We start from the raw sequence: 15949 nt of genomic DNA on the forward strand, positions 1-15949 counted from the left end.
TAACCAAATTTCAAATTTTTATCTTGAAAATAAACTGAAATGTTAGGACAATCTGTCAGGCTCGCATTGAAATAAAATGTTAATGTGCTAGACTGAATCTGGTAATCGGAAAACCATGCTTAAAACGCAGAGGGTAGCTAGGTAACATCTCTCCTACTCTCTTAGGACTCACTCTGGGGTTAGAAACCAGTATTTCTAGTGTCCAATCAGTAATTCCACAACTAATCAGTGTTTAAAATTGTGGGGTGCCCCATAAAATAGAAGGGGTTTATTGGTCATCTTTCAGTGTGATAGAAACATGGTCTAACTAGGAAGAAAACTGATGCTACAGCACTGCTGTAATGGAACAGAGCCTGTACATACATACATGTACACAGATTTATATCACATTTAGCCAGGATAAATTGCTTCAATAAATTCTGTTCCTAGGAGAGGCCAGCTCAAGCTGATGATTGGGTACTGGGAAATGAGAGCTTCATTCTTCTTCACACAGCCCCAGGATGAGGGGGCTTTTCTGGTTGTTTGGTTTGTTTTAAATACATGATGATTTTTTTAGCACTTTCGGGAACTACAACATGGTACAAAATATGAGTAAACAAAAGTAAATAAATGCAATGACCAGGGCCATTAAGGCTGAAAACTCAGAGCACGTCTAGAAAGCAATTCATTTCCGGAAAAATTCGTAACTCCTGTGCTAGAGATAATTTCACTGAATGTCCCAGAATTTGCTTCCCTAATATAATCACAAAATGAGAATTTTATTTCAACAATGTCCTCTAATATATTTTCAACCAGGAAGTAAACTACAAGGGCTAGAGTAGACATAACACAAGGATCAGGCAGGATTCCTTACTTTTATCTTGGTTCTGTTATTTGATGCTAAATTTTCTCATTTTTCTACCTATTTAGAGGAGGGAAAGAGTTCTGGCTGAGAAGTGGGACAGTATTGGCATAGGAAGTGGTGAAATAAATTCTGGAATGGCTTCCCTCATATCACAAAATTCAAAATGTAACTTGGCTTTGCACAATCACATCACAATATATGGCTTACCAATTTTATTTGGTGGCACACTTACTAGAAAAGAGAGATGAAAAATCATTACTTTCTGAAAGAAAAAAAGCAAAAACAAAAAAATTGGGGGGAAAAAAGCATTAAAATCTAACAGAAGTATTTTCATTGTTCTTAAATATTCAATTGACAGCCACTAACTAGGATTTCCTGCTTCCTTCTAAATTTGCTGGCCTTTGTTTTACCATTTTCACCAAAGGAAGATCACAATGAGAGGAAGAAGCCTCTCTTCTTAAACACCCACAATTATTCTTAAATCATTCCCTCAATCTGTTGCCTCTTGTCGTTTCCATTATTCTTGTTTAAAAATTTTTTCACTGTACAGTGATTTTAAAAATTTAAGTATTTAACAAAAATAAGAATGATCTGTCTCCCCATTTAAAAAAAAAAATCCAGCTAACATCTTTTTTTAAAAAAAATTTCTCCTTCACTCCTAGTCTGCTGCATCAATTGCTACATATAAATAATGTCATTTTGCTGATTTCAATCTAACACTTAAATCTTTAATTATCAGTGAGGTCTCACTGATGCCATCTCAAAAACAAAAAGCAACACATTTCTGTAGTGTAAACAGACTGAGACATAAAGTGAAATCTTGAAAAATAATACTGCCACTCACTAGAATTTAACTCACAGCTCATTTATAACTATTCTGCTTGACAAGCAGATCATGTGTCTGGGCATGGCACTCACAGTGTGTCATCTCCTTCCCAATCTATTCTTCAGGATGAAACATAAGCATTTTATAGAACTAAACAATAAATGACAGAAGAGGGATACACACACTAAGAAGCACTGACAAGGGGAAGTGGGCTGCTTTCAGCAAAGGTCTTAGAACAGGGAAGACAAAAAAGCATAAAAAAACTGTCCCAGATGCCAACATCTGCAGAAAAGGCTCAGGTACTCAGTCACCAGAATTTTTTAAATGATTAAAAAAATTAACATTTACTCAAAAGAGAAAGTTATGTAAATGCTGGGAGAGAACTGAAGAAAACCCAAGGTTTAGAGAATGATTTTTAATAACTGAGATAATTTCATAAAATCTATGTTAGTTTTGTTAGAGACAGAAGTAGATTCTAAAATGGTCATTGTGCAAGAAAACAGATTTATGTATATCTAGATATATGTCTATATCTATATATTTTAATTGACTAAGTATGGAGTCTGTCACTGAGGACTACAAGGTAAATTCTCTAAACCTGGTGTGATATTACCATTACAATATAATTTAATAAGAAAAAAGAATGCAGACATGGTGTATTGTGATCATTTCTCTAGTAACCAACTAGAGAAATTGTTGGTAATAAGATGGCCCAACTCTAAGCAAGGAATAAAAGCCACACACAAACACATCCAGGGGCCTGTTTTCAGATTCCTAATGACAAAAAGCAGACACTGCTAGGTACAAAAAAATTAGAAGGATAATGTGCTGTAAGTATCAGCGTCATAAAAATTTAGAAGATGTTAAGACTAGCTATCATTCATTCATTCAGAAACCACTAATAAGGAATGATCAAGTGCTAGGCAAAGTGGATATAAAAACAAAAAGACAATAGGCCTTCACACAAAAATAATTTTTTACTCATCTGTCATGAAAGACATTAAGAATGATGGCTTAATTTACAAGTTCAATCAGTCAGAGGTTGATCAGTATACATATCATTTAGATGCTACTGTATATGGTCATTTATCAAATTATTTTGCTAGCAACTCCAGATTATAAAAAAGAGGAGTTAACAGTCTTAGTAGGAGTTAACAGTCTTAGTAAAAGATTTAACAAGGAGCCAGGCACAGTGGTTCATGCCTGTAATCCCATAACTTTGGGAGGCCAAGGCGGGCAGATCACCCGAGGTCAGGAGTTTGAGACCAGCCTGACCAACATGGTGAAACCCTGTCTCTACTAAAAATACAAAAATTAGCCAGGCATGGTGGTGCATGCCTGTAATTCCAGCTACTTGGGAGGCTGAGGCAGGAGAATCGCTTGAACCTGGGAGGCACAGTTTGCAGTGAGCCGAGATTGTACCATTGCACTCTAGCCTGGGCAACAAGAGTGAAACTCTGTCTCGAAAAAAAAAAAAAAAGATTTAACAAGGAAGAAGTTTGAAATTAATAACCATAATTTGCTTTTTGGATTATACACATTTAGTGAGTTTTAAAATTCATTAATTCACCAAATATTTTACTCAGTGCCTATGAACAGTGCCATATGTCCTAGACCCAAGTAATTCAAGAGCAAATGAGACAGACATGATTTCTGCCCTCACAGAGCTTACTTATATTCTAAAAGGAAGAAGCAAGTAATAAGCAAGTAAGCAAAATAATTTTAGATTAACAGCAGATAACTGCTATTAAAGGAAAATGAAAAGGTGATGTGTTAGTGACTGATGAGGGCTATTTTGGTTTTCTGACTAAAAAGGGAATGGCTGCATTATCCGTAATCAAAAGGGGAATGGGGTAGAATATAGAGATTTAGGTTAAAACTTCAGGAAGCCTTTCTTCTTACAACAAAGTAGATATTCAATAAATATTTATTGATTTAATATTTACTAAATATTTAAAGTCTATATTTAAGTTCGCACTTAACTTCAGGTTTCTGCAGAAAGCTGCTGGATCCACAAAATATTTGCTATGCAGGTATTTATGTATTTAAGGCTACACATATTTTAAATCCATATTTATGACTATCTTGTGTCTAAGGCACTTTTTATGACCACAGTCAACCAAGTCTATGCTTTTATCACCCAAATAACATGAAGCTCTGTAGTTTTTGGTTACAGTGCTAAAAATGGAAAGAAGGGAGAAATTTGTCAAGTTAACCCCAATCAAACCTTGAAAATCTCACCTAGAGCTATTAAGATACATGTTCAAGTACAAGATAATGCCAATAGAGTATGCAGCAGAAAGGGCCCTTTTTTTTTTTTTTTTTTTGAGATGGAGTTTTGCTCTTGTTGCCCAGGCTAGAGTGAGTGCAATGGCACGATCTCGGCTCACTGCAACCTTCGCCTCCCGGATTAAAGCGATTCTCCTACCTCAGCCTCCCGAGTGGCTGAGATTACAGGCATGCACCACCACACCTGGCTAATTTTGTATTTTTAGTAGAGACGGGGTTTCTCCATGTTCGTCAGGCTGGTCTCCAACTCCTGACCTCAAGTGATCTGCCTGCCTCGGTCTCCCAAAGTGCTGGCATTACAGACATGAGCCACTGTGCCTGGCCTGGCACTTTTATATAGTACTTTTGGCAGTACATATTTTGATGATCTTTCTGGAAGTCAATTTGGCAATATTTACATTAAATGTCTTAAAATGTTTTATATCCTTTGAACAGTTCATTCTTCTTTCAGACTCTCTAAAGATAAAACCAGACATGTGGACCATTTTTGCATTGAGTGTTTAACCACAGTCATCTCTACCACCAAAAAAGAATAGGAATTAAATTAAATAAGAATGGATAAATATAAATTAAGGTACTGCCTTATAATAAACTATATTTAAGTTATAAAGAATAACATTTTGAAAACTAAAAATATGAGAAAATGTTGTATGTTAAACAGGAAAAAAATCAATATAAAATTGTACATGCACCATAACTGTAAATCTATAAAAAAGTAAACAAAATAATAAGCATTGAAAAGATAAGGGAATTAACATCAAAATGTTAATAATGGTTATCTCTGGATAATGGTATCCTAGGTGATTCTATTTTCTTCTTTGTACTTTTAGTATTTTTCGAAGTCTCTACAATAATCACAGATTGGTCTTAATAAGTCAAAAAATTATAATGTAACCTAATAAGAAAAAAGAATGCAGATAGGCATGATTGAAAAAAGTCTGAGTTGGTGGGGTGCAGTGGCTCACTCCTGTAATCCCAGCAGTTTGGGAGGCCTAGGTGGGTGGATCATGAGGTCAAGAGATTGAGACCATCCTGGCCAACATGGTGAAACCCTGCCTCTACTAAAAATACAAAAAAATTAGCTGGTATAGGTTGCAGTGAGCCGAGATTGCGCCACTACACTCCAGCCTGGCAACAGAGTGAGACTACGTCTCAAAAAAAAAAAAAAAAATTAGCTGGGCGTGGTGGTGCACGCCTGTAGTCCCAGCTACCCAGGAGGCTGAGGCAGGAGAATCATTGAACCCAGGAGGCGGAGGTTACAGTGAGCCGAGATTGCGCCACTGCACTCCAGCCTGGCGACAGAACAAGACCCCGTCTCAAAATAAAAAAAGAAAGAAGTCTGAGTTTAAAAAAAGAGGTCCGGCTTCTTCTACAAGTATGGAGAAGGCAAAAGGCAAGGAGGAACATCAGCAAAGGGAACCAAAGAAAAATGTCTGTCAAAGGCAATAAAGTGCTCTGTCCTAAGAAGAAGGCAGAGTACACTGACAACCCCAGACTTCAGAAGAAGATACCAAATCTGTCCATTACCCTCTAAACTGCCACCTGTTAATCTGATTCACTGGGACATTCTGCGGGCCTGGTGCCAACAATGGAAGCTGAGCTCCAAAGGCCAGAAATTGGATGCATATAAGCATCTGTGTGCCTTTGCCTATCCAAATCAAAAGGATTTTCCTAGCACAGCAAAAGAGGTCAAAATCTGGAAATCATTGCAAAAAAAATTAAAGGTGGCAAAAGGGGAAACGTCCCTGCAAAGTTCTGAGACACATCATCCTCCTGAAGTGGCCCTTCCCCCTGCGGAGGGGCTGCCTGCCCTGGAAGATTCCACTGCTCTCCTTGAGGGAGTTAATACAGTTGTGGTGACAACTTCTGCCCCAGAGGCTTTGCTGGCCTCCTGCGCAAGAATTTCAGCCAGGGCGAGGATGCCAGAGGCAGTGGAATCTCCACAAGAGGCCTGTGTAACAAGGTCTTAATAAAAAGCCTCCAATGGGAATAGAATATCAGGAAAAAGGCCACACCTATGGTAATTAATGGCAGAAAGTCTGGAGAGGCGGATTCCGTGGGGCTGCTGACAAGTGAACTCTGGTCCTCTGCACACCTGTTTATGGGCCATGCTGACTCGTGGGGTGGCAGATGTTAGCCTAAGAGCCCTAGTAGCGCCTGTTGCTTTGTGAGTGGAGATAGAGACTCTCAGATTTAAAAACAGAAAAATGTTTCGCAAATTACCATAAATTGTAGTTAATATGTAGAAAAACTCATTCATACTACTTTTCTAAAATAGACACGACTTCAGCAGCAGCTCTTTTTTGTTTTGTTTTGTCTTCTGAGACAGTGTCTCACTTTGTTGCCCAGGCCGGAGTGCACTTGTGCAATCTCAGTTCAGGGCAATCTCCGCCTCCTGAGTTCAAGTGATTCTCCTGCTTCAGCCTCCCGAGTAGCTGGGATTACAGGCACCTGTTACCACACCCAGCTTTTTTTTTTTTTGAGACGGAGTCTCGCTCTGTCGCCCAGGCTGGAGTGCAGTGGCCGGATCTCAGGTCACAGCAAGCTCCGCCTCCCGGGTTCACGCCATTCTCTTGCCTCAGCCTCCCGAGTAACTGGGACTACAGGCGCCTGCCACCTTGCCCGGCTAGTTTTTTGTATTTTTTAGTAGAGACGGGGTTTCCCCATATTGGCCAGGCTGGTCTCACACTCCTGGACTCAAGTGATCTACCCGCCTTGGCCTCCCAAAATGCTGGGATTATGGGCATAAGCCACTGTGCCTGACCTTCAACAGGTCTTTTAAGTGAGAAGTCCTTCAGCTGAGCATTGTGAAGGAGTTGAGTAAAATGGTAGTTGGCTCTTGTGCTCAATTTTCTCTTCCTCTGAACACTGACTACTTTAGGAGCTGCTTCATTCCAATTGCAATTTCATAAAACGTAGAGTATTTTAAGGCAAAGAAAGGCTGTTAATTCTCTCCCTCCCTCAAACACACGATTTTTAATATTCGAAACAATATTTTTCAAAGTTCTCTTAATAACCTGAGATTTCTATGGTTTGACTCCAGGATCAAAACACAAGGGACTTTGTCTGTATTACTTCACTTATAATTGTTTCGTATATTTCTGGTGTTTAAAATGTCTAAGGTTGCTTCCCATTCATAAATATATAACATATTGAACTTAAAATGTGTTTATTAACCAATTCTCCATAAATAAAAATAAGATGTGTATATAAAATAATTCATCTGTTGTATTTAGGGAACCATATTCATTACATGCAAATTTTATTGTTAGTGTTCTTAACTCAAAAGTAGGAGTAAACCAAAATGTGTGATTTTTCTTTTGTATGACTCATTTGTTTGTTCTTTATTAGCTGGCGGTATGGGTTGGATCATTTGTTTTTAAAACTACTTAGATATGATTGACATACCAAAACTGTACATTTTTAATGTATCCTATTGAGTGTACTTAATTTCTAATTTTTTTGTGTACTTCCTAAATTTATAGAACTGTGAGGACTGGGAACAGATCTGTTTTTCACTTGTCCTGATTTAATGACAGTTTCCAACATTGTTTTGTTATTACAAGTACGGAATCTTTTTTTTTTTTTTTTTTGAGACGGAGTCTTGCTCTGTCCCCCAGGCTGGAGCGCAGTGGCCGGATCTCAGCTCACTGCAAGCTCCGCCTCCTGGGTTCAGGCCATTCTCCTGCCTCAGCCTCCCGAGTAGCTGGGACTACAGGCGCCCACCGCCTCACCCGGCTAGTTTTTTGTATTTTTTAGTAGAGACGGGGTTTCACTGTTTTAGCCAGGATGGTCTCGATCTCCTGACCTCGTGATCCGCCCGTCTCGGCCTCCCAAAGTGCTAGGATTACAGGCTTGAGCCACCGCGCCCGGCCAAGTACGGAATCTTTATTATTTTATTTTATTTTGCCCCTTTAATGAAGATACTAAAAATAATGCACTGGAAGGAGTGGCAGAGTTGGAAAATTTGTAACCATCATAATACAGATGTAATAGGTTTGGGAAAGGATCCTCAAAAATGTTAAAGCAAGGGAGGAAAGTTTGTTGAGAAGCAAGATGTTCTTCCCTCCTGGACCACATTGGTTATTGGTGGTCAGAATTGTTCAGTGTAACAAATAATAAGACTTTTTTTCTTTTAAAAAAAAAAAAAAAAGTCCATATCTGTCTGACTATTCTAAAGCACTAAACAGTATATTTAAAAATTATACAAAACTACTCATTTTCTAACTACAAAGCAACAGAACCAAGTGACAAATTAAGTTCAAAAAAGGCCATAAAAAAATTCTAAAATTACAAACCATTTCATATAGAAACAAACACGGTGGAAACTTGTTTATCAACACACAAGGTAAAACAGGCAATTCAAAATAGCTCCTCCTTTTGTTACCTTCCAGGATCCATTTTCACAATCCCATGAATGTTCCCTAACAATTATGCTTATACCAGACAATTAGAAATTGCCCCAACCATGCATCACAAAGGGAATATAGAGCTGAAACCAAGTTTAGCAGGTACTGAATACCTTTCAACTCAGTATAAACAAGCTGAAAAACTTAGAAAGGTACCCAAACAGAGCTCTATGGGCTCCATTTCTTTGTGATAATAAAAAGAAATTATATGCAAACAGCTCTCTTCTAAACACACAACTTCAGTTACCACGTTTCAGACTGTAAGAAAATTTAGCTGCCATTAAGCAAAGAGTACAAATACAAGTTCTTTGCCACAGCAGTCTCAACATTTTATATTCTCCATAGGATACTCAGTGCTGCTCTGATTTCCATTACATCTAGCAAACTGACTAAGATTCCAGTTAACACATGAACTATAATGCAGGTTATGGGAACCCCAGAAAACAAAGTAGACTACTCAAGTTTTACTAGGCAGTAGATTATTTAGGTATTAAAATTTCTGTTCATAGGCCAGGTGCCATGGCTCACACCTGTAATCCCAACACTTTGGGAGGCTGAGGTCAGAGGACAGCTTGAGGTCAGGAGTTCAAGACCAGTCTAGGCAACAAAGCAAGAGCCTGTTTCTTTTCTTTTTCTTTTTTTTCCTTTTCTTTCTTTCTCTCTCTCTTTTTTTTTTTTTTTTTTTTTTTTGAGACAGAGTTTCGCTCTTGTTGCCCAGGCTGGAGTGCAATGGCGTGTTCTCAGCTCACCACAACCTCTGCCTCCCAGGTTCAAGCAATTCTCCTGCCTCAGCCTCCCAAGTAGCTGGGATTACAGGCATGCGCCACCACAAGTGGCTAATTTTGTATTTTTAGTAGAAATGGGATTTCTCCATGTTGGTCAGGCTGGTCTTGAACTCCCGACCTCAGGTAATCTGCCCGCCTCAGCCTCCCAAAGTGCTGGGATTACAGGCATGAGCCACCGCACCCGGCCACGAGACCCTGTTTCTTTAAAAAAAAAAAAAAATTAGCCACCCAACCCACAGTGGTGTGTGCCGGTAGTCCCAGCTACTCGGGAGCTCGGGAGACCGAGATGAGAGGATCCCTTGAGCCCAGGAGTTCAGGTTGTAGTGAGCTATGATCACAGCACAGCACTCCAGCCTGGGTGACAAACTGGGACTCTGTCTCAAAAAAAAAAAAAAAAAAGCTCATAAATTCTGGACTAATTTTCCATTGAAGTATTTAGCATAATAGTTTAGCATATATTATCTTATTACTAAATCAAATGTCCCAAAAGGATATGCTGAAAGCATATATGTACCACTATAATCTTTAATTAGCCTTATTGTTTTAAATCTTACGCTTTTTTTTTTTAGACAGGGTCTTGCTCTGTCACGCAGGCTGGAGTGCAGTGGTGTGATCTCGGCTCACTGCAACCTTTGCCTCCTGGGTTCAACAGATTCTCATGCCTCAGCCTCCTGAGTAGCTGGGACTATAGGCATGCGCCACCATGCCCGGCTAATTTTTGTACTTTTAGTAGAGATGGGGTTTCACCATGTTAGCCAAGCTGGTTTCGAACTCCTGACTCAAATGATCTGCCCACCTCGGCCTCCCAAAGTGCTGGTATTAGAGGCGGGAGCCACCGCACCTGGACTTTAGCCTTATTGTTTTATATCGGTGTTTTCTAAAGCACTTGCTAACAGACTGGAAAACTGAGGCAGAGAGTTACAAAAAATATATATAGGCAAAAAAAGGCAACGGGTTAAGGTAGGTCTGATCCTAGTTAGCTGTTCTCATACATTCCAAACAAGATACAAAAATGGACTGGGTGCAGTGGCTCACACCTGTAATCCTAGCACTTTGGGACGATGAGGCAGGTGGATTACTTCAGGTGAGAAGGTGGAGACCAGCCTGATTAACATGGTGAAACCCTATCTCTACTAAAAATACAAAAATTAGCCAGGTGTCATGGCGGGCACCTGTAATCACAGCTACTTGTGAGGGTGAGGTGGGAGAATCACTTGAACCCCGAAGGCGGAGGTTGCAGTGAGCTGAGATTGCACCACTGCACTCCAGCCTGGGCAATAGAGTGAGACTCTGTCTCAAAAAAAAAAAAAAAAAAAAAGATACAAGAGTGGACACCACATCTTTTTATAAACCCTAAAACTAGTTACAACTGAATCATGTTTTACCAACACTTCAGAGCACAACAGGTACTATTATATCTGCTTATTATATATAAACATGTTACATATGCTTATTATATAAATAAATGTCCTGAAACATGAATTTAAGGGGTTACATGTTCTGGGGTATCATTTTATTTAGGAAAATTAAGTGATGTTCATAGTTTGGTTTTTTTGGTGGGTTTTTTTGTTTGTTTTGAGAAAAGGTCTCGCGGTCACCCAGACTGGAGTACAGTGGCATGATCACAGTTCACTGCAGCCTTGACCTCCTGGGCTCAAGAGATCCTCCTGCCTCAGCCTCTTGAGTAGCTGGGACTACAGGTGCACACTACAATGCTCAGGTCTTTTTTTTGTTTTTTTGTAGAGACAATGGGTCTCGCCATGTAGCCCAGGCTGGTCTCAAAACTCCTGGACTCAAGCGATCCTCCCGCCTTGGCCTCCCAAGGTTTTGGGATTACAGGGGTGGGCCATTGTGCCCAGCTAATATTCACATTTTTAACATTAAGCATGTTTTATTATAATTATTTTAAAATTCATAATCCAGGCTGGGTGTGGTGGCTCACATCTGTAATCCCAGCACTTTAGAAGGCCAAGGAGGGTGGATTATGAGGTCAGGAGATCGAGACCCTCCTGGCCAACATGGTGAAACCCCGTCTCTACTAAAAATACAAAAATTAGCTGGGCATGGTAGCATGTGCTCGGGAGGCTGAAGCAGGAGAATCGCTCAAACCAGGGAGTTAGAGGCTGCAGTGAGCCGAGATCACGCCACTGCACCCAGCCTGGTGACGGAGCAAGATTCCATCTCCAAACAAACAAAAAAATTCTTAATCCCGTAATAGCATAAGGTTAGCAAACTTCAACTCATGGGCCAAATCTAGCCTATCACCTATTTTTATATGGCCCACAAACTAAGAATAGTTTTTAAATTTTTCTTTTCTTTTCTTTTTGAGACAAAGTCTCACTCTGTTGCCCAGGCTAGAGTGCAGTAACGTGATCTTGGTTCACTGCAACCTCTGCCTCCCGGGTTCAAGCAATTCTCATTCCTCAGTCTCCCGAGTAGCTGGGATTACAGGCATGTGCCACCACGTCCAGCTAATTTTTTCAATTTTTAGTAGAGACAGGTTTTCACTGTGTTCGCCAGGCTGGTCTCAAACTCCTGGCCTCAAGTGATCTGCCCGCCTCAGCCTCCTAAAGTGCTGGTATTACAGACACGAGCCACCACGTCCAGCCGGTTTTTACATTTTTCAATGGTTGAAAAAAATTGGAAAGAATATGTTGTGATATGTGAAAATTATAGGAAAACAGCTGCACTTCTTTTTCTTTTCTTTTTTTTTTTTTGAGAAGGAGTCTCGCTCTGTCACCCAGGCTGGAGTAAGGTGGCACCATCTCAGCTCACTGCAACCTCCACCTCCTGGGTTCCAGCAACTCTCTCACCTCAGCCTCCCAAGGACCTGGGGCTACAGGCACGCACCACCACACCCAGTTAATTTTTGTATTTTTAGTAGAGATGGGGTTTCACCATAGTGGCCAGGCTGGTCTTGAACTCCTGACCTCAAGTGATCCTCCTGCCTTGGCCTCCTAAAGTGCTGGAATTACAGGTGTGAGCCACCGTGCCCAGCAGCTGCATTTTTCTTTTTCTCTCTTTTTTTTTTTTTTTTTTTTAAGACGGAGTCTTTTGCTGTCACCAAGCTGGAGTACAGTGGCTCGATCTCGTCTCACTGCAACTTCTGCCTCCTGGGTTCAAGCGATTCTCCTGCCTCAGCCTCGTGAGTAGCTGGAACTACAGGCATGTGCCATCACACCTGGCTAATTTTTGTATTTTTGGTAGAGACGGGGTTTCACCATATTGGCCAGAATGGTTTTGATCTCCTGACCTCATGATCCACCCACCTCAGCCTCCCAAAGTGCTGAGATTACAGGAGTGAGCCACCGTGCCCAACAGCTGAATTTTTCAAGGTTGGTGCTATAAGACTACTGTTCTCAAAGTGGGCTCCAGGGATCCCTACAGTTCTTGCAGGGGGTTCATGAAGGTTAAAATCATTTGTGAGTAAAAGATCTATTTAAAGAGCAAGCTAGGCTGGGCGAGATGGCTGGCCGGGTGCAGTAGCTCTCACCTGTAATTCCAGCACTTTGGGAGGCTGAGGTGGGCAGATCACCTGCAGCCAGGAGTTGAAGACCAGCTTAGCCATCATTGTGAAACCCTGTCTCTACTAAAAACACAAAAATTAGTAGGGCATGGTGGTGTGCACCTGTAGTCCCTGCTACTCGGGAGGCTGAGGCACAAAAATCGCTTGAACCTGGGAGGCAGACGTTGCACTGAGCCAATATCATGGCACTGCATTCTAGCCTGGGTGACACAGTGAGACTCTGTCTCAAAAAAAAAAAAAAAAAAGGCAAGTGAGGCCAATGCATTTTTTAAAAATTTCCCAATGATAGCTGTTTATCCTGAGCCAATGCATTTTAACATAGCAGTACTAAAAAGTTCACAGATGTGGTTTCAAATTCTATACCACAGCTAACCTTTATGAAACTATCACTTTCCAGATTTTACGTAGTATCAAAGAAGACTATATACAATTACCTGAAAATAATCCTTTCTTTTCCCATTACATTGTTTTCTTCATATACTTAAACCAAAATGACATATCTTAACAGATTGAATGCAGAAGCAGATATGAGAATCCAGCTGTGTTCTATTTAGCCAGACATTAAAGAGATCTGAAGTCCTTCCCCCAAATTCTTTTTAAACTATATATTTATGTTAACATGTAACGGGTTTGTTCTTATTTTAAAGTAAATTAATAAATATTTTAAAAACTTATCTCATAATTGCTAATATGTTAAGTATCAACAGATATAACCCAGATAAACAAATACTCTTTGGAGTCCTCAATAATTTTACTTTATTATTTTATTTTTTTTTGAGACATGGTCTCACTCTGTTGCCCAAGCTGGAGTGCAGTGGCACAATCTCAGCTCACTGCAACCTCTGTCTCCTTGGCTCAAATGATCCTCCTACCTAAGCCTCCTGAGTAGCTGGGACTACAGGAGTGCACCAACAAACTCGGGTAATTTTTTAAATTTTTGTAGAGACGAGGTCTCACTATATTACCTAGGCTAGTCTCAAACTCCTGGACTCAAGCAATCCCTCCACCCCCACCTCAACCCCCCAAAGTGATGGAATTACAGGTGTGAGCCACTAGGCCTGGCCCTCAGTAATTTTTAAGAATATTATGGAGTGAATTCTGAGACCAAAAAGTTTGAGATCCACTGCTTTAAGAAATACACAAGCAGTTGGCCGGGCGCGGTGGCTCAAGCCTGTAATCCCAGCACTTTGGGAGGCCGAGACGGGCGGATCACGAGGTCAGGAGATCGAGACCATCCTGGCGAACACGGTGAAACCCCGTCTCTACTAAAAAAATACAAAAAACTAGCCGGGCGAGGCGGCGGGCGCCTGTAGTCCCAACTACTCGGGAGGCTGAGGCAGGAGAATGGCGTGAACCCGGGAGGCGGAGCTTGCAGTGAGCTGAGATCCGGCCACTGCACTCCAGCCTGGGCGGCAGAGCGAGACTCCGTCTCAAAAAAAAAAAAAAAAAAAAAAAAAAAACAAGAAATACACAAGCAGTAGAAGGCCCTAGATTGATCAATCAGAAGGCTGAAATTATTTTCTGGATTTCAAGCTCAGACATGCAGAAACTGGCTTCAAAGAAAGGAGCCAGCTTAAATAGACCAAATAGTTTTGCAGCAAATGACTGAAGACAGATGAGAGTGAGAATTAGGCTGAATCATGTTAGGCAACACATAGCCAAAGCTTAGAACCTATCTGGAAGCAGCTTTATACAGGCAACTACCTGAAGTTTCTTTTAAGGCTCTCTAGGCTTTCAGAGGATTCCAGGACTATTTTGAGCTATCCCCAGAAAGGTTAATAAAGCAAAAACAAAGAAGCAACAACTTGCTAAAGTGACAGCAGGAAGCAAAGTTAGAAATAACTGGAGAACATTATATTTATCTATGTTTGGCCTCACTGTGCATTTTAGAAGTTAAAAAACTCCTGGAAACTGATAGGATGCTGAACAAAAACTAAACAAAAAATTCTGTTTTTTTCCTGCTCATTTTCAGATAAAGTATGATCCTCAAAACAATAAGCCAAAAGTAATCAACCCCAAAACACTCATCTTTTAAAATTATCTTTTAATTTAAAGGACCAATTTCAAATCTTAAACAGGCTGCAAAGAACAAAAAACCTGACAGGCTTTAATATTAAAGTATAAGCTTGGTTCTGGGTAGGAAACAGCTGCACTATCCCACAACGACAATCGCTGAGACACTTAGAAGTTCTCAGGAAAAAATATTTATTTCCTAAGTCTGTCCACATATTTTCAACAGTGATCTATTTAGGGTTATTCCAATGCTCGCCAATTCACTCTCACCAGTCCCAAACATGTACGTGTAAAGTATTAGCAAACTACTGTTAACCAAAACTTTAAAAAATAAGTTGAAGAAAATGGTGCTGGCTGGGCACGGTGGCTCACGCCTATAATCCTAGTACTTTGGGAGGCCAAGGCAGGCAGATTGCCTGAGGTCGGGAGTTCAAGACCAGCCTGGCCAGAATGGTGAAACCCTGCCTCTACTAAAAATACAAAATTAGCTGGGCGTGGTGGCAGGCACCTATAATCTCAGATACTTGGGAAGCTGAGGCAGGAGAATCGCTTGAACCCAGGAGGCAGAGGTTGTAGTAAGCAGAAATTGTGCTATTGCACTCCAGCCTGAGCAACAGGGCAAGACTCTGTCTCAAAAGAAAAGAAAAAGGAAAAAAAAAAAGAAAAAGAAAATGGTGCTACAGGAGTCATGTTGGTACCACAAATATGATGTTAAATAAAACCAACAAGGTGTCATTCAAGTTTGATACAACTTAAATAAATATTACTGGCAAGAAACTTGGTACCAACATGAATCATTTACAGTAATTAATTATGTCACATTCAACAAATCATCCTGATTTTATAATACAGTTAGGGGCTGGAAGTGGTGGCTCACACCAGTAATCCCAATATTTTGGGAAGCTGAGGCAGAAGGATCGCTTGAGGCCAGGAGTTTTAGACCCCTCGGCAAGAAAGTGAAATCCTTTCTCTGCAAAATAATTAAAGATTGGCTGGATCGGAAGCGAGGTGGTGTGTGTCTGCAGTCCCAGCTACTTGGGAGGCTGAGGCAGGAGGACTGGAGGATCACTTGAGCACAGGAGTTCAAGGCTGCCAGTGAGCTACGATCACGCCACTGCACTCCAGCCTGGGTGACAGGCCCAGACCCATCTCTAAAAATAATAATAATAATAATGAGTCAGACATATTCCTGTTTCAAAAAGAATGGTTGTGCCCTATTTTTCAATCTGACAATGTTTTTTTCTTACTGCATGGTAA

At 40.5% G+C, this 15949-nt stretch overlaps 1 protein-coding gene and 1 pseudogene across 2 annotated transcripts in view; one reads left to right on the forward strand and one right to left on the reverse strand.

The window, feature by feature from the left end:
• The window catches only part of LOC126931116 (cyclic AMP-dependent transcription factor ATF-7), a 468437-nt gene that overhangs the window by 96711 nt on the left and 355777 nt on the right, over window positions 1–15949 (reverse strand). The window lies entirely within an intron of this gene.
• Window positions 5389–5929, forward strand: LOC126931604 (developmental pluripotency-associated protein 4-like; annotated as a pseudogene).

Source organism: Macaca thibetana, chromosome 11, assembly GCF_024542745.1.
Source record: "Macaca thibetana thibetana isolate TM-01 chromosome 11, ASM2454274v1, whole genome shotgun sequence".
Lineage (NCBI taxonomy): Eukaryota > Metazoa > Chordata > Mammalia > Primates > Cercopithecidae > Macaca > Macaca thibetana.